The sequence below is a fragment of the Talpa occidentalis genome, unplaced genomic scaffold (genome assembly GCF_014898055.3).
Source record: "Talpa occidentalis isolate TD23 unplaced genomic scaffold, MPIMG_talOcc4v2.1, whole genome shotgun sequence".
Lineage (NCBI taxonomy): Eukaryota > Metazoa > Chordata > Mammalia > Eulipotyphla > Talpidae > Talpa > Talpa occidentalis.
The window spans coordinates 21,737,887-21,757,044 of NW_026555331.1; the positions used below are offsets into that span (position 1 = coordinate 21,737,887).

Consider the following 19,158-nt stretch of genomic DNA (forward strand, 5'->3'; position numbering starts at 1 on the left):
TTTGCTATGTTCTAAGCACCAGATAAGCTTTACCAATTATATCCTGCTGTTCAGCACTTAAAATCACAATGGGTCAGCTCTAAAACAGACCAAATAGCAGCTATATAAAGTTTGACTGAAGTGTATCTTTATCTTCAAATGAAATAGATTTCTTTTCTAATTAAACTTTTTCATGGTGTGGTAAAGTATGTTATCTTCTTTTTAAAAAGTTTTTAATTTCCTTTCTTATATTGGCATTTTCTTCACAAGGGTAGGCTATGAGGAACTCCCTGATTTTGATGGCTTATCCTGAAGAAAGGAGAACTATCATTTCTCTATCTCATAGAACCCAAAGGAGCTATGTAATTTTTTCCCTGAGAAAAGAAATGTTCCTCCATAATATAGTGAGTATAAGTGAAGTGTCTGAAATCAAATTGCATGCATTTGAGTGTCTGAGTTTGAGTTTCCTAAATCCCCTAGTCTCAGTTTTCTCATTTGCAAAGTAGTAGTAAGAATAGTAATGAATTCAAAAAATAACTTTAAAACAAAGTTAGAGTTTATATGAATATGTTTGAATGCATTGTTAAATACTCTGTATTCAACAAATATGAATGCATTGTTAAATACTCTGTATTCAACAAATATGTATTCATAATTATATTATTATGTTTATTATGCTGATATCAATTTTAATTGACTAGACCAATGTCATTAATCATAGCTTAATATTATGATTAACAATAGGTATCCTGGTATTTATTAGCCTCAGACATCATAGTTGAGAACTGAAAGCCAGGATAACAGTTTTAATATGTGCTATTATAGAGGATGCTTTAATGCATTCTCTGTAAAATTGTTTGTTGGAGGAAGCAATTGAGAGGATATAAATTTTGGCTGATCCCTAAGTTGGGCCAAGGCAACAAGAGGTGCCAACCCCTCTCCTTGGAAGTTGTGCTGAGCCTATCCTTCCTATACAAAGAACTACCTCAAGAACACAGCATTGAAGGAGTAATTTACTATTGACCCCATCTATGTGTAGATGTCTATGAACCCTGTGAAGGCCTCTGTATAAACTCAAGATTCTGTGTGTGTGTGGTGGGTGGGAAAGAGATTTACTCATTTTGCAGTTGCCCAAGACAAGCCTCAATTTTATGTTCCTTAGCTTATGAAAAGTCACCTACCAATCTAAAATGGCTGTCTCTCTCTTTGGTTTCTTCTTACCCTCTATGCGGGGAGAGCCATATTCAATTCCACTGGAGGAGCTTCCAAGATTTCAAATAACAGGATTTTACTGATAATTGCCAGCCACCTTAAGAATTGAAGAACAAAGCTGACTACTGAATATGCCTTGCATCAAAAGTGAATGAGGAAAAAGACAGATTTAGTACATAGAACTTCAGCCACTAGAAAAAGATTTTCATTCTAATCCACACCCACAGCAGCTCAGTGCAAAATCATTCTGTCTTTTAACCATATAAGAGAACTGTCATTGGCTAATGCATCAATCCAGTGGCCCTGTCTACAGATAATTGAGAATATTTTCTGTGTGAACAAGACTATTTGCATCAATCAGGAGCAACACAATATCTAGAAATCACTTCCATGTTTATCATAACTATAGAGGCAAAATTAATAATGTGCGGTATGTGTAACATCCTTTGTCAATATTTGAGACATCAGAACAATAACATTCCAAGTCATTTACTCCTAAATTTATTCTAAATACTCATTGACTCACTATCAAGTAAGTTTTGAGGAAATTGAAATAAGCAAGAAGACAAGATCCCTAATTCATGAGATTTACTTTTTGGTAAAGTGATAAACAAGCAAATATATAATCAAATTGATCATCAATGATAAATTTTATAATGAAAATAAAATGTTAATTGAGACAAAGAATATGTGGTTATATTCAGTTAAATTTCCAGGAAAAGCTTTACCTGAATGGCAAGTGAGCAGATAGGCCAAAATCTGGGGTATAAATAGAGCAGAGAATGGAGGCAGGTCACATAAAGGCTTCGAGGGGAAAATTGGGTAGTTGCAGAATTGGAAAGTCAAACAACATGAACAGTTCTCAGTGAGGATTTCAGGAAATGAAGCAAACCAGTTAATCGAGTCAGACTTTTTAGAATATTATATGAAGTTTGGATTCATTTTAAGGTTAATGGGAATATACTGAGGTTTTAAGAGAACTACTTTCTGGATCTTATTTTTTTTTAAAGATTTATTTATTTATACAAACACCGGAGTGCAGGCCAGATGAGCGAGAGGGTGAGAGGATACACCAGAGCCAGAGCAGGGAACAAAACAGGCAGACTGACGAAATACTCTGCTGAGGGGAGCAGTGGGCGCGGCAGAGGCTGTGGCACTGGAGAGGCTGCGGACAGCCTCACAGCACTGTGCTCAACCGCCTGCACCAACAGGGGAGGCCCTGGATCTTATTTTTTATGGAAAAATCACTCCACTCAAAGTACAGAAAATTGAGGGCCTTCCCCGTGGCGCAGTGGGTTGAGCGCAGTGCTGTAAAGCAATGCACAGCCTCTGCAGTGCGGGCTCGATTCCTGGCTGGCCAGGGAGAAACCCACATGGTGCAGCAGACCTCTCCTGTTGCTGCCTGCTGCTCCTCTCAGCAGTGTATTTCAGTCAGTCTGCCTGTTCTGTTCCCCACTCTGCCTCTGGTGAATCCTCTCACCCTCCTGTGCCTCTAGTCTGTACTCCAGTTCTTGTATAAAAATAAATAAATCTTAAAAAAAAAAGTACAGAAAATTGAAAGGGGAAGATTTTTGAAGATGTAAATTAAGATAAAACACTACTCCGTCTATGCAGGAATAAATGCTGGATGGATTAATTTAAAGTGGTAGTTGTTGAGGGAGGGAAGGAGATTTGTGATATATTTTGCAAATAAAGTCATCAACATTTGCAAAAGATTATTATATGGAAAGATGACAAAAAGAAAAAATAGACAATTCTTTGGGCAGAAGATTAAATATAGGGGAAGAAATCAAGTATTCATTCTTTGATGCTATGTTTGCAATACTTATTAGAAATCCAAATGGATATGTAAGGTAGGGAAGTAAATATATGTGATTAGATTTCAGGAAAGAAAGGCACTGAGTCTTTAAATCTAAGCCTCATGAGCATATAAATATTGTTAAAATGCATCACATTGGTAAAGAGTGTTTTGGAAAAATAATTTAGGGAAGAAAGATGAAGGGTTATATTATCAAACTCTGAAAAAAAATATTACTCATAGTTAGAAACTGACACTTGTTTTTTGATTTTTAGCAAAGTGAATCTCATTATTTCCTAATATCATTAACAAATCTCTCCTTGATTAAGCTAATAACAAATTCATTCTAAAAGAAATAAGGACTCACCCTTTTTCAGACAAAGTACCACATCTACATTAAAGAATAGTTAAATGCTAAAATGTATTATTTATAGGGGTCTCCCTGGTGGAGCAAGTAATTGAGGCACAGTACTATGAAGCTATTTGCAGCCACTGCAGCACAAGCTGGATACCTGACCAGGGAGGTGACCCACATGATGCAGCAGACCTCTCCTGTCTCACCCACTGCTCCCCTCAGCAGTGCATTTCAGTCAATCCGCCTGTTCTGTTCCCCACCTTGTCTCTGGTGAATCCTCTCACCCCCCCACCCTCTGGCCTGTACCCCAGTTCTTATATGCATAAATAAATCATAAAATAAAAATTATTATTTCTAAATGGGAGTACTGCATTTACACTTTAGATAGATTTACTGTATACAACAAAATGTTTCCCAAATTACACCAGCAATAATGGCAAAAAAAAATAACATGTGTGGGAGCTCAATTTACTACCAACAATTATCTTGACATTGGACCTTACCCTCATGTTCCAAAGTTCTCGAGGCAATAAGATGGAGACAAAGGATCAGAAAAAATAAGAACAAGAGGCTACTAGTATCTTCTTAGAAAGATTCCTACAGCTGTCATACAGATTCCACTCATCCCATCTGGTGACCCTGGTCGCAAAGCCCCTCCACAAAGCAAGAGAGGATGAAACTATGGTTTTTATTAGAGGAGAAAATATCTCCAGATATTTTCCCCAACCACTGAACCTCCTGGGTATAGTTTCCCTTTGCTTAGCTACTAGATGTTTCTCATAGGCATGAAACAAGGAACCTCCTTGTTGCCATTTTGATTAGGTCTTCCCTAAGCACTCTTTCTGCCATTCTAAGGAATTGAATATCTTTGCATAAATAAAACACTGTATGTAGAACATCTGGGGAAGGCCTTAAAAAAATTGGGTGTTGGGGTCTCCCCAGTGGCGCAGCGGTTGAACGCTGGGTTGCGAAGCTGCCTGCAGCCTCTACAGCGGCGGTTCGATCCCTGGCTTCCGGGTGAGGGTCCCACATGGCGCACATTCTCCTGCCGCCCGCTGCTCCCCTGAGCAGTGTACTTCGTCAGTCTGCCTATTCTACTCTCCGCTCTGGCTCTGGTGAATTCTCTCACCCTCCCGCACCTCTGACTGTACCCAGTGCTTGTATAAATAAATAAAAATAAATCTTAAAAAAAAAATGGGGGTGGATTTCAGAAGTATTCAAGAGCTAGTATATTTATTAGAGTTTTTCCTCTAAATATTTTCATTAGTAAAAGATGGTTCACTCTGAAAATCTGTAAATTTTAGCTGAAACACTGAATTTTTAAAAGTTGCATCTAAGATCTCTCTAATCTCTAAAATTGTCTCCGCTTCATTTGGAGTTAAGGAAGAGTTCTGCTTTCACTGGAAGGAAACAAAATCAGATTTGAAGAGCTTCATTCCTGGGGAAAAGAATGAAGTATATATAACCATTGTAACTGTTATTTCAGAGTTAATAATAAAAATTATATGAGCTGTCTGTACCAAGATAATATAAATGTCTGAAAAGACAGTGAGTTAATAAATGAATTTGAAATTTTCTTGTGTAGGTGGAGATCTGTAAAATAACCCTAAGAAAATAAATAAAGTCTAAAAAACAATTTATTGGAAACTGTTCTCTGTGCTATTTTAGGCTTTGAGATTAGGTTCTCTTATGAGATTTGAACTTAATTAAGGGAAATTACTTCATGTGTTTTCCTTTTTCATTTTAGTTATTCCTCTTTTATATCCTTGTAAAATTTTCATGTTCACTTTATAGAAACATATTCATCTTGAGTACATTAATTTATTAAAATAGAAGAATTTCATCACCATAAAAAATAAAATGGGCTGTTCATCTCTTATAAAGGTGAGGAATAATAACAGAAAGAGTACAGATGTTTCATAACTGCTACATGGTTAATCTTTAATTTTGCTATTCAAAATCTCACTAACAAAATATTTATTGTTACTGAAATCTGAAATGAACTGTAAAGATTACTTAGTTCAATGCACCATAATGTCTGTTTGAACATCACTAATGGACTGTGTTGCTCATAATAAAGGGGATAGCTTTCTATTTTCAAACAATGTATAACTATTTATGTTGTTTTGAATTTATTTTGCCACCTCCTCCAAATGATGGAATGTTATGAATCTGGATTCTTGCTTTGCTCTCTAGAGTAAAAAAAAAAAATATTGTTCCTCATTCTTCTATATGTCAGGTATTGAGTATATTAACATAAGTTTTGTGTCCATCTTTTTATTTCCCCCAGACCCAAAGAATTTATTTTTGTCAATGATCTTTCATATTGTCTCTTTAGGGAGACCCTAAGGAAAGAGTATATTCTTCCCTCCAAACAGTGTTGAATGTAAGCAGAAGCAGTCTACGCTAAATTCAGAAGTACATTCAAAGACAGGGGATTCTGTCCTTCTCTGCTTTCTTCTAACGTTCCTCTTCTACTGGTTTTACGTTTATGTGCTTGGAATTTGGTTTTCAAAATAGGGGGGGATTTAAACATCATAAGCATGATGGTCATATTCTAGAAAGATTTCATTAAAAATATAGTAGGCACCTGGTCACTGATAATTTGGAGGAACAATGTATTTCAGACTTGAAAGACACATATCCAGATATGTGAGCAAGAATGAAACATTGTGTAATTAAGGCATTGCATGGATGTTTCCTCAATTGTTGTTGATACATATTTTTATGGTGTTAGGTCTTAATGGATGCATCCTTATATATGTTTAAACTCAGTGTTTTTAACTATTGCATTTCTCTAATTTGTCCTTTTTTGTTGTTGTTAAGTAACATGTCTTCAAGAATTCTGATTGTTTTTCTTGGGTACAATGCCCTCTGGAATCATGTTTAAGAAAAAAAAATATGTTTTGCCAAAGACCCTTTCATTTTATTTTGTTAAATTAGATTCATTGAGTGCAAAAGACATGTTTTTTTTTTTAATTTGAGTACTTTCCTTCATGAAATTAGTTTTCCTATCTTTTTAATGAATAATTCTTGTTCAACAGTGCTTGTTGGATGTATTTAATTCTATTTAATGTATGGTAGAAATAGTGTTTTGTGGTAGTTACTATTTCCCTGAAGCATTTCTCTCTTTCTTCAGTGTCAACACTGCCTGGTCATCCCACTTATACTAAAGCATCCCATTTAACAACTTTAGTGAATGCCAAAGGGTTCAATCCTATTTCTATTAAGTCTGGTTTATATCTCCCTTGAAGTATTCCTGCAGCATACACAATATATTTTTGCATTGATCTGAACTGTGGTTTCCCTGGTTTTCTTTCTCTGTGGAATCTGAAATGGTCTTCTTCTTTACAGACTTCAGAAATTTCTGAAAAGTTTTGACACATTGATGGTGCTTTCTTATAGTTATTGGAACTGTAGTCTGATCTCTATGTTGTTGCTCAAACTTTTCATGGGCTTTGAGGGTTTGCAGGGCTGATGGTCTTGGTTTTGTCAGTAATTTTTGTCTAGTTTCCTAAATTTGCTTCTCTGAAGCAAAGTATCACTTCTCTGGCAAATGTAACCCTATTTTCCAGCCTTTTGCAGCAAATCTATAGTCTTCCTATGTGTTTCAATGGCATACTGCCAGCTTCAGTTCATCTGAGAATTGCATTAGCATATTTTTCACCTGTATCCAACTAAATCACAGCAACGATGCTCCATAGGATAATATTAAGAACCAAGTACTATACTTCAGTTGATTTCAAGTTGACAGACATGCAGTTATTAATCAACATTTTGAGGGAAGCACTTTGTAGGACATTAAGTGCTGCTAACTATACTATCAAGAAGTCCAGAATTTTCCATCAATTTCTCAAAGATATAAGGAATGCATTTGTCAATGGATATTTGACAGTCGTCATCTTTACCATTTGATAGCTTGTCTCCTGATTTCTTCTGATCTCATCCTAATTCTTCCCTGCACACATCCAAAACAATCTGATTATTTGAGATACCAGCCTTGATCCTAACTCATCAATATCTTTCCTATATTTCCTTCCATAACCTAACCCATAGGGACAGCCTACCGTTCTTGTAAAACATCGTGTTTCTTCAGGAATTTGCAGTTGTTGATATTGAGAAATTATCTTTCCTTATACAGAGGCAAGACTTTCTTCTTCATAGTGTACAGGCTCTACACAAAGGTGATATACCAATAGATTGCTTCCCTAATTAAACTTAGTCAAAGAATGGATATCAATTGCTTCCATCACTCCTTATCTTCTTGTATCGCTTTATTATTTTTGATAGGCATTGTCACTCTATCTGACTTAGCATATTACATGTCATAGATCATGTACACATAGATAAATGATAGGCAGATAAATTTAGATGTAGGTAGAAAGAACAGATTCCCTTATCCAAGGAGGATACGTTGCCAGAACCCCAATGGACAGCAAAAACTACAAATAATACCAAACCCTGTATCTACTATGTCTTTCCCCAAACATACATGCCTATAATAAAATTTAATTTGTAGACTAGTTACAGTTAAGACATTTCCAATAATAAATTAGAAAAATTATAACAAATTAAGAACAGTGATTTTATGTGTGTTTTGTTTATTCATATCTTCAAAGCCCATGCTAGGGACTGATAGTCATTTAATGAATGCTTTTATTGAATTAAGAAAAGAAAAATTATAAAAATTATACAATTAATGTGAATTATGTGAAAGTAAATATTATGTTAATATGGTCTCTCTTTCTCCCTCTCTCTCTGTCATATCATATCGTGCAAAATTTTTTCAGACTGCGGTTGACCACAGATAAATGAAATTATTGAAAGCCAAGCCAGTTAATGGGAGACTACTGTGTAGGCAAAGATATATATATATTTATAGATTTAGATATGTTATAAGTATGCACTTACATTAAGCAATTTTTCATGTCTTACCAAGAAGGTGGGGACTTGTATTTTTTTTTTTTATTGACAAGTCTACTCTGTCCATTGTAAAGCATTAGGCATTCAGTAACTACTTGTTGAGTGAAAGCCTACATGATGGAATGAAGAAATGAACCTTCTCATCTACTTGTCTTTCAAAATTAACTTTAATTAAATGGCATATTTTCTTTAATCCATGTTGACTTTTATCAGTTACCCATTGCATTTCTAAATATTTATATATCATCTGTTCGAAAATCATTTATCAAAAATTTGACACTAATTGAAACTCATTTATATATGTTTTTGGCATTTATCTCATCTACTTTTAAGAAAACTCTCTTTGAGTATATTTGTTGAGTTCATTAAGAGGGCAATAAGTAGAAAGTCTCCTCCCCACTTAGGTCTGACTAACAAGAGCAACAAGATAGAAGCTAATATATCACCTTTGTAATTAACGAAGACTAATGTGGAGAGTATAGTTTAGTTTAGTACAAAGTGAGTCTCTGAACTAAAGTCCCAAATGAGACAAAATTACCCAACCAGTCATTGTCATGATGACCCTGGGAAGTCCTCCTTTGTGAGGAAGCAGAAGCATGAAATTTCTATTCATTATTTTCTCTGTGGACTGGATAGCATCCAAATAGAAGTTTGGAGCTTAACTAAATATGTTCAGTTATTTTACTCAAATTTTCAATAAGGTAATTTGCAACATAACCCGAGGGAGAAGTGACTAAAGCTGGAGAGTGGTTTGGGGTTGACTTTCATGGGAAAGCATATCAGGCATGGGGAAGAGGGATTCCTCTAATCTTTCCTGTTTTCTCTTTCTTGACATACTGGGCTTAACAAAGATGCCCATTGTCAAGAAGTTTGTGGCATTTCCCTAGACCAGTTGATTAACTATTATCTAAATAGTACCCTATCAACATTTCATAAGTACCACTGGTCCAAAGATCTGCTGTTTTTAGTGTTTTTCAAAGATATTCAATATTCAGTTCAAATTTTGCCCCCCCCAGTGATTCTGAAATGAATAAAAATGGTATTTTCATTAAACTAACTCTAAGACCACTCTACCTTGAGAACTAAAAATTCACTCCATGTTCTATTTCCATACCAAACAAGTCCAGCTGTATTATTCAACATTTTACATACATAGTAAGCTCAAAAATATCAAGATACTTAAGTTATACAATATATAAATATACTTCAACAATTTAAAACTGCTAAAATAAAGAAATACTTTCAAACTTAACACAAACCTTTCATTACATTTTAGTCAGAAATTCAAATTTAAACATTTAAACTGCTTACAATGGTGTTAAAAACCCAATGAATTAAAGTTCAAAAGGGAATCATTTTTCTCTTGTAAACTGATTAAAGTCCTGCAGTCTTAATTAAATACTAATACCATTCTCCTAATTCTTCTAACTTGCTAATTCTTTGTTGAAGTGGTCTTGGAGTTCTGGTGGAAACTAGAAATTCTCTCTCTGGAATTGTGTGGTTCCTGCATAGTCTCAGAAGTTGTATTAGTTATTTCCAAGTGTCATGAGTATAACATTTATTCATTAAACACATTAATTAAAGTGCCTCCAAAGTGACAGGTTGTTCTCTAAATTCTTAAGATACACTGGTGAATAAAACCTATCAAAAACAAACATCCGTGGATCTTATATTCTAGCGAACTATGACATGAACAATTAATAAATAACAAGTAATATAAAAATTTTGAGCATGTTATTGTTCAAATCCTCATTGAAAAGTTATCCTCTAAGTCCGAATTTGCAGGCAACAATTTGGAGGGTGAGACATATGGGCATTAAGGGGGAGAGCATGGGTGGCAAAGAAAAGTCAGAGCATTGGTCCTAAGTCCCTCTCATTGCATGTCTGAGGAGGCAGTATCTCAGCCTTTGGAGTGCTTCAAGTCTCTGTCTCCACACTTTCATTGGAATGGCTATGATTCCTTCAGAATTCAAGAAGTTACAATGACTCAAAGCCCATTTAGTTTGTCTTTATCTTCCTGTATTGAAAGACCTTAGCTAGGAGGTATTTTTTCTTCAGCTCAACTTCTAACCCTAATGTAGTCTTTTTCTGCAGTTGATAAATTCATTGTGCCTTCTCTGACCTAGGCATGATCCTTTAAGGGTACAGTATGTCATCATCTCCACCTATAATGTTGATACTCTGAACTTCTAGAACTTTCTCAGATGTGTCTAGATTTTTTAACCTCTATGTATATTTTTAATAATCTTTAATGAGTAGTTCTCCAGTTCTATTTATTATGGATCTTTAAACCACAGCTTTCAGAGATGTCTTTTAATGGTTTCCTAAACACTGATTTCCTTTCGGCGAGTCTTTCTGTCTGCTCTGGAATCTTTTGTTTTTTCCTGATAAACTATTTTTTTTTTTTTTTTTGGCATCTGTCACTACTCCTCAATTGCATTTAAAATACTTTTATTGTAATGGCTTCTTTTATAGCCATGAGGTGCCAGTGCTTATCAGTGTAGCCTGACCTTCAAGATTGCATTTCCCCCATAGATATTTCTAATCTGTCCTGTTAATATCTTAACCTTTTCCTACAGAATATCTTTATTTCTCCAATTCAATCAGTCTGACTTGCTTTACTTTTGTTCCTGTACTGCTTCTATTCTGATAGTAGACTGAAGCACTCTTCTCAATTCTATCTAGTTTTTTCTCAGTTTCTAAGCAAATCTGACTCCATAATTCAAACTACTACGGATCTGGAACAATACTGTTTCTTTATTAGTTTGCAATAATTTCTTTAATTTTTTTCCATACTTAAGTCATAGAAATTTCACATAATCTTAATGTACTGGCTATCACTGTTATTTATTTTATAATTTACGTTTTTTATAGTTGCGCTCACAAGTTGAGTAATAGAAAAGTAAACTCTGTTCAGACCTTATGCAAATAAGAAACCTAGAGCAATTTTATTCCAAGGAATAGTGAGTGATGCCTGAAAGTCTGTGCATAACCACATGAATCCAAAATAACCTTCTCCCTTCATAATTCCCTCCTTCAGCCCAAATGTAGAATTGAATTTCAGCCAGCTTATCTAAAGCTGCCTAAGTATACCTGGTAATAAGAATTTAAAATAAGGGTCTCATTGATACTCTGCAGTAGTAGTAGAAACCCTGCTTGATGTGTCTCTTAATTTTATCTAAGCCCTCTCTGTCAGCCACATGTAGCTAAGGCTACACACACACACACACACACACACACACACACACACACACACACGAGTATGTCAAGCAGAGTTCAATTTCAAGATTGAAATTGTATGAAAGTCTTGCGTAATGCCTTTGTATACGCTTGTCATTTTGTTTAGAACATTTTAAAAATTTATCCTCACCTCTGCTCAGATGATAAATGTTATTCATGGTTAAAAGTGACCCCCAAGCTTCTGGTTGCCAGTTCAGCATGTAGAGAGATCGGAAGTCATCACTTCATTCTAACAAGTAAAATTCAAAAAATTGAAAAAAATAATTAAACCATGTAAGAACAATAAGAGAACTAAAAACCAAGGGCAGACTACTATCCCCCAAATGAGAGAAAAGGGTGAGTAAAGGGAATCACACCTTGTCAGAGAATAGAAACCAGTTTAAGAGCCAGTATTGACATAGGAAAACCTAAACTCTAATTGATGAACTGTGGGGAGTTCAGTGTAAATACGTCTTAGATTTAAAAACTCCAGTGAGGCCAAGTAATAGGAGAGAAGTCAACTTCACATTTTCACCTGCTTAAGGTTTACCACATTCTCAGTGAATATCTGAAAAGCTTGCTTATGCTTCTGGCTGAGGAAGGGGGGGGGGAATAAGTACTTTGAAATATATCAGAGCATTTTGTTATTTTTGACAGAGAATGCCCTTAAGAGAAGATATTTTAGGGGCCTCACGTGGTGGCGCAGGCAGTTGAGTGCAGCGCTGTGAAGCTGTCCGCAGCCTCTGCAGTGCCAGCTCTATCCCAGCCCGCCAGGGAGAATCCAACATGGCGCGGCAGACCTCTCCTGTCTCGCCCACTGCTCCCCTCAGCAGTGTATTTCAATCAGTCTGCCTGTTCTGTTCCCGGCTCTGTCTCTGGTGAATCCTCTCACCCTCCTGTGCATCTGACCTGTACCCTGGTTCTTGTATGCATGAATAAATAAATCTTAAAAAAAAAAAAAAAAGAGAAGATATTTTATCAGAGCCTAATCTATATGGGTTTTATCAGAGCCTTGCTGATCTGGACATGGGAAGAGAAATACCCCACTCCTGTACTCTCCAGCCATCCTATCCCATGTAAGGCAGGAGCTGGGGGTTGGGGACATGGGCGACTATAGCCCTTGTGAAGTTCACAACTCAGGAGTCCAGGCTGTTTCCCCTCAACTTTGTGGCCACATCACTAATGTCCTATTTACCAGTTAATTTTGCCTAGTATAAAATGTCTAAGTTTCAATAAAAAGTTGTAAAGCATAAAGCACAGTGTGAAGAGACAGAGTAAGGATCAGAACCAGATTCCCAAATGGCAAAGATATTAGAATTATCAAATTGGGAATTTAAAATACCTATGATTAGTATGCAAAACATTCTAATGGGAAAAGTGGACAACACACAGTAACAGAGAGATCACATAAACAGAAAGTGAAAGAATCAAAAAGAAAAACACCGAGACAGAAATGCAGAATGCCTTTAATGGCCTCATTAGAAGACTGCACGCAGCTGAGGAAATGTGGCTCGGTGATTAAAAACATTCAAAACTGAATAACAAAGAGAAAAAAGATGGGAAAAAGAAACAAAATATCCAAAACTGTGGAACAACTATAAAAGGTGAAACATATGTTTAATGAGAATGTTAGAAGAAGAAAGAGAAAGGAACAGAAGAAATATTTGAAGTAATAATAACCAAGAATTTCCCCTATTCATGTCAGACACCATATCACATATCCAGGAAGATCAAAGAACACCAAGGATAAATTCCAACAAAACCACATCTAAATTTTACCCTTAAATTTTAGCAAGGCTTCTAAGAACAAATATCCTAGAGTTTATAAGGAGCAGTCATCAACTGCAGTTCTGCAGTCTTAACTGAGGGAAATCTCAGCCCTCAGGGGACACTTGCCAATATTAGGAGGCATTTTGGGTTGTTGTGACTAAAGAGAGGATAATACTGGCATCTAGTGGGTGGAGGTCAGGGATGCCATATTGCACAGGATAATTCCACAGCAAGAATTTTTGTAGACCTAAAGGCAATAGTGCCAAGTTGGAGAAATTTAAAGTCCTTAAGATACATTAAAGGCTGAGTAGCAAAATGGCAGTTTTTATATGTAGTAAAGCCTTCGCTCTGGCATAAACAGAACCAGCTACACCAGTGCAAAAATCTATGCAAAAAGCCTTCCCAACCCATAGGTTAAAGAAGTAGAGTTTCACCAATTGTGCCAGCGTGCAGTAGATGGCCGTAGCCTTCAAAGCAAGGAAACTGAAAAGTGAGGAGATGCAATAAATGAAGATAAAATAGCATATTAATATTCCTAAAATTTATAATTTTTGCAAAATAAATTAATGTGTATAATATGTATATTAAGACAGTAATACATGAGTATGACACATAAAGGCAATACGTTAAATATAATATTTCTGAAGCCAAAGTGAATGTGTTTTAATGCAACGTCCCACAATTATTGATGGGATGATTTTGACAATTTGTTTTGTCATATCTATGCCTGAGTTGTTTCTTATATATAAATGGAAAATACTTGTAATTATTGTTAATACTTATAAAAATTAATATATAAAGTCCATTGAACAGTGACTTACATATAATAAAAGCTAAATAAATGCTTATTATTTTATAATATATAATTATACATCTATTGAGGGCTATTATAAAATGTTTTTAGAGATAACTGAAGTTCACAGAATTAGTGGATGCAACTCTGAGAAAGTAAAGGCAAAGAACACAGTTATCCAAGGAACATATGTGATGGTGTTAAAAAATTGGGACCCAGATCCCACCTTTATCAGCCACCAAGCTGGTACTTCTTATATGTTCAACTACCCCTTACAAGAAATCTCAATCAAATTTTCTAAACACATCAATGAAAAATGAAAACAGGAATTTAAGGTAATGGAGTGTCAGAGAAACCTATTTCCCAGTACATTCTTAAATAGGACATAGTCAATCCTCAGATTCAATTTCTAGAGCTACAGTTTTAAGCAAAGAGTATTTAACTTACATAGCTCCTTAGTACTGGATTTTTCTACCAGAAAGGAACAGTTGTATCATTTTTCACATTTCCCTGTTGCACAATTTCCAGTCATCCAGGTCTCCTCACTGTCTTCCAGTTTGACTGATTGTGATTTTGGAGTAACTGACTTTTTTGTCTTACATTGTATTTTTTAACTACTAGTTTCATAGTCTTTGATTGTCTAAGTCCATTTCAGAAGGTTAGCCAACATCAAACCAGCTCATGCAAACTCAAAGTCAAATACATGTTCACTGAGACATTTTCTATTAACCAATCTAGCTCTTATGTTCTATATAACACAACTTATCTCTTGATTACATATTACATATGTGATCTCCTAACATTCCCTTAATATTAGTAATGTGCTACATATTTTATAGAAATTTCTAGACAATATATTAAGGAAGAAGAATACTATGATAAAGGCATAATTAAGATCTTTAAACAGATTTGCAATTGATGAAATTTTTTCCACTGAGTATATTTATCACTCTGGGTAGTTTACCTACATTCTTTGAGTTTCCTCTATACTATGAGAGGGAAATACACAATTTTATATCATTGTTATAAAAAATAAGTTAAAGTATTATCAGTCCTTGGCATGCTGCAAGGACTTAGTATACAAAGAAATTAGTCATGATGAGTATAAAGACAGTTGTGCAGGATGTTTTACATGTTTTCCTAGAGAGCTATTCTGCAACCTTACCCACAATGTTCTCTTCCCATGGAGGCTGGAAGTTTGTAGGGACAGCATCAACATTCTTCCCTGCCTTTTCATCCCTGCCGACTTTGGCAATGGTAAGCACCAGTAATAAACTGGAAGGAAACTGACAAGTGAGATTTAGTTACTTATTCTCTTGGCTCCTTCAATAGAGACTGGTGGGGGAGGGGTCCTGCTTGTCCTTCCACTAATAGCCTCAAGATGTATCATTATCCCTATGATTTCTTTATATGTGACCACTATTTCCTCTGTATCTTTCTAAAATGTCTCCTTTACTAAACTCTCTTTAAAGCAACCAATTTGAATGTGACTTCTTTTTCTTTTTTTTTAAATAATAAATTTTATTTTTATATTCCCCATACAATTGCAACTCCCTCATTCTGACCCCAGTCCCTCCCCTCCCGCCCTCCACCCCCCAAAAAGTGTCTCTGGTTCATAGTTTTTTGTTGATTTTGATTTTCACTTTCTTATAGTTATTCATTTTTCTGGTCCCTTATTTAAGTTTTCTAGATTCCTGCTATGAGTGAGACCATCTGGTATTTTTCTTTTTCTTTCTGACTTATTTCACTGAGCATGATCCCTTCCAGCACCATCCATGTTGCTGCAAATTGCATGTGTTTATCTTTTTTGAATGCTGAGTAATATTCCATGGTATATAAAAAATTGGAACACTTCACGAATTTGCGTGTCATCCTTGCGCAGGGGCCATGCTAATCTTCTCTGTATCGTTCCAATTTTAGTATATGTGCTGCCGAAGCAAACACGACTTCTTTTTCTTGACAGCATTTTGACTGGTGCTATTATTACGATAATGACTATTTTTTAAAGATTTAGTTATATTTATTTTTGCATACAAGAACTAAGGTGTAGGCCAGAGGTGTAGGGGATGAGAGGATTAACCAGAGACAGAGTGGGGAGCAGAACAGGCAGATCTACTAAAATACACTGCCCAGGGGAGAGGCAGGCGAGACAGGAGAGGACTGCTGTGCCATATATGGGTCAGCTCCCTTGCCTGGGAAATAACTCAGGCCTTAGTGGTGATAGCACTGAGACTTAACCCCTCGGCACCAGGGAGGCCTGATAATGATGACTATTTTTGATGCCACAATTTTTCAGGAGGGTTAAAAATAATGTTTTTTACCAATATTTTCCTCAAAGTCCATTGCATTATTAAAATATAATACAGACACAAAACAAAACAGTGGATTCTTGTGTTTTAACTTGATTGCTAAATGTTAATATTAATTCAGCTATGTCATTTCATTAAAAGTTCAACACATTACTACATGTTAATAAGTACATCAAGTGAGAAATTCAAATAGTAAGCAAGCATGGGTATATTATCATTTTAATTTTGGGTTTGTCATGTTCCCTCAGCATAGTAATTTAAAAGCAAATGTCTCCTATTTCACTCCTTCTAGAATTTTGAAATAAAAAAAAAATTCCATTAAGCTCAACAAATCCTTAACATAAAATTTAAATAGTTGATAAGCTTCTCATATTGCAATTGTTAGCTTAGGGTTCTCAAGAGATTTGGCTTTGAAATTAGATACAATCACTTTTCTGACAAAGAAAATTATACCAATTTAATGAAACTGTCACAGAGTAGACCAAGCAATATACACATCAAATAGATCAGGTCTCAAAGATTGGTCTTCAAACTTCATGACTTTTTATTCCAATAGAACAGCAAGAGTTGCTCAAATTCTAGCAGTCTTTTTAGTTTAGGGAGCGATTTATTCTCAACAGTGAAAGGTCCTTTAGGAACTAAAGCATTAGGCCAGTAAGTTTTATGTGATTATATAATTTATCACCCTAACTGGGATACTTCTGAGAGTATCAGGAGGGGTTATTAATAACCATGTGAGGCAACAGGTATAAACTGGGACTCTGGAGAAAATCGTGATGTTTTCTCACTCTATTAAGTCACATCAGCACTGAATGAAAGATTTCTCTTAGATTTTCAGGTTCTTTCTTCCTGTTGTGTACTAGTGCCAGTCCCCAGAATGTCTCACCTTTGAGTTCTTTTCACAACTTTTCAACAGCCTTTTCCCCCCTTTTTGTTTTGGGAATTTATGTGAGAATTAGCCCCTGTTTCTGCTTAGCAATATTCTTGGCAATTCTACTCCTTCTGGGTAGGCAGTAGCTACAAAAGCACAATAAAATCTGCTGGAGTACCTATATCTATTAGTATTTTTTTCTTTGGGATTATAAATTTAATTTCTTGTAAAATACCTACAGTCCAAATAAAGGATCCTATAAACAGATTTGAATGTTGACTACGGTTATACTAAGCATATTTATAATTTAGTTTAAATCTATTAGAAAATATCAAATGCCATGATATAGGGAGCATTTTGTTCAACAAATAAATGCCATTGATTATTAAAATTTTAAGTTTGAAACTTATCTGTAAAGGAAATGTAGATGACAAGAATGTCACATACAGAATTTTCTGCCTGGAGCAGTATGAACTGATTGAGACAAGAACCTTCAGTGGGAGAGTTTGTAATGCAAATAAATACAGAATCATAGCACTGAAAAGTCTATTGGTGCCTCTGACATGAAGTGAATTAAACATAATAACCTTGTAAATGCTCATATTTCAATCAAGATATGAACATTTTTCATGTCATTTCATGGTTCTATTTTGAAGCAATAAATCATTATCTATGTACTTCTTTGCCATGATTAAAGTTTAAATGGATGAGCTAAATTCCACTGAGTTTAGTGAAACCTTAAAATGGAATACTGAATGAGAGCTCTAAGCAGTTTGCAAATAAAAACAATCAAATGCAAAGTTCTTTCACTTGAAGCAGGATTTTGATATGTAGTGAAGAGTACATCTTTGCTGATAAGTTTATCAAACATATTCTATTAAGTTTATGAATTTAAAAGTAAATGCCATTTAAAATTTAACAAAGAAATACTTGACATTCTCCAAGTAAAGTGATGTTCAAGTTAAAATCACAACAGAGAATGTTCTAAACTGCAAACTCATGATGTAAACTTCACCCACACCACATAAGTGGATGACATCCAAGATAACAAGATGATGGAATAATGTCCTGAGAGCATGCCTCTTGTTCGAGCTGTGTCTCAAGCTGATTTATAACAAGTAGGTAAGCCTCTTCATAATATATGTCTAAATCTTCTATGAGTTAGTTGCTACTCCACTAAAGTACAGGAAGTTCTGGTTTGAATAATTAAGTAGTATCAGCATTAGAGTAGGAAACTCAGGGGGGTTTTTCAACATTTTCTATTATTCACTTATTTATTCTTCCACCACTGATGCATTTATTCAACAGGCATTGTATCCCTTAGATGTTAAACAGTGTAGAAACTAAGCTAAAATAGAACAAAACCTATTGATCCTGCCTGTGGTAGAAAGAATAATGACCCCCCAATATGTCTACTTCCTAATCCCTGAAAACTGAATATTTTATACAACAAAAGGTATATTATAGATGATATTAAATATTTTTATATAGAGTTATCCTGAATTGTTTGGTCTCAATGTAATCACAAGGATGCTTAATAACCAAATAAAGAGACATGGTTAGAAGAAAATACTACTCGGTTGTTTCTAAAGATAGAGGAAGGGTCAATGAACCAAGGAACATAGATGTCCTCTAAGGGCTGCAAAAGACAGATTCTACCCCACAACCTCCAGAAGGAATACAGTCCTGTCACATAACAATCTTAGTGGCAAGACCCATTTGAATGTCTGACTTTCAGAAATATTATATTAAGTGAATAATGATTTATATTATTTAACAAATAATAAAGATATGTTGTTTAAAAAAGTTTGTGGTAATTTGTTAGCAGCAATAAAAACATAATACAATGTCTTACAGGACTTTGTGGGCTATCAGAACTATAGACCAAATATATGCTAACAAAACAAAATCAATAGTTCTTTGAGAGAT

The 19,158-nt window shown here is 35.1% G+C and overlaps 1 non-coding gene across 1 annotated transcript; it reads right to left on the minus strand.

Annotated features, from left to right (window-relative positions):
- Positions 1–15,886: 15,886 nt before the first annotated feature.
- On the minus strand, positions 15,887–15,993 carry LOC119252240 (U6 spliceosomal RNA). The gene has a single exon (XR_005126746.1). It is a non-coding gene; the product is annotated as a U6 spliceosomal RNA (small nuclear RNA).
- Positions 15,994–19,158: the final 3,165 nt, after the last annotated feature.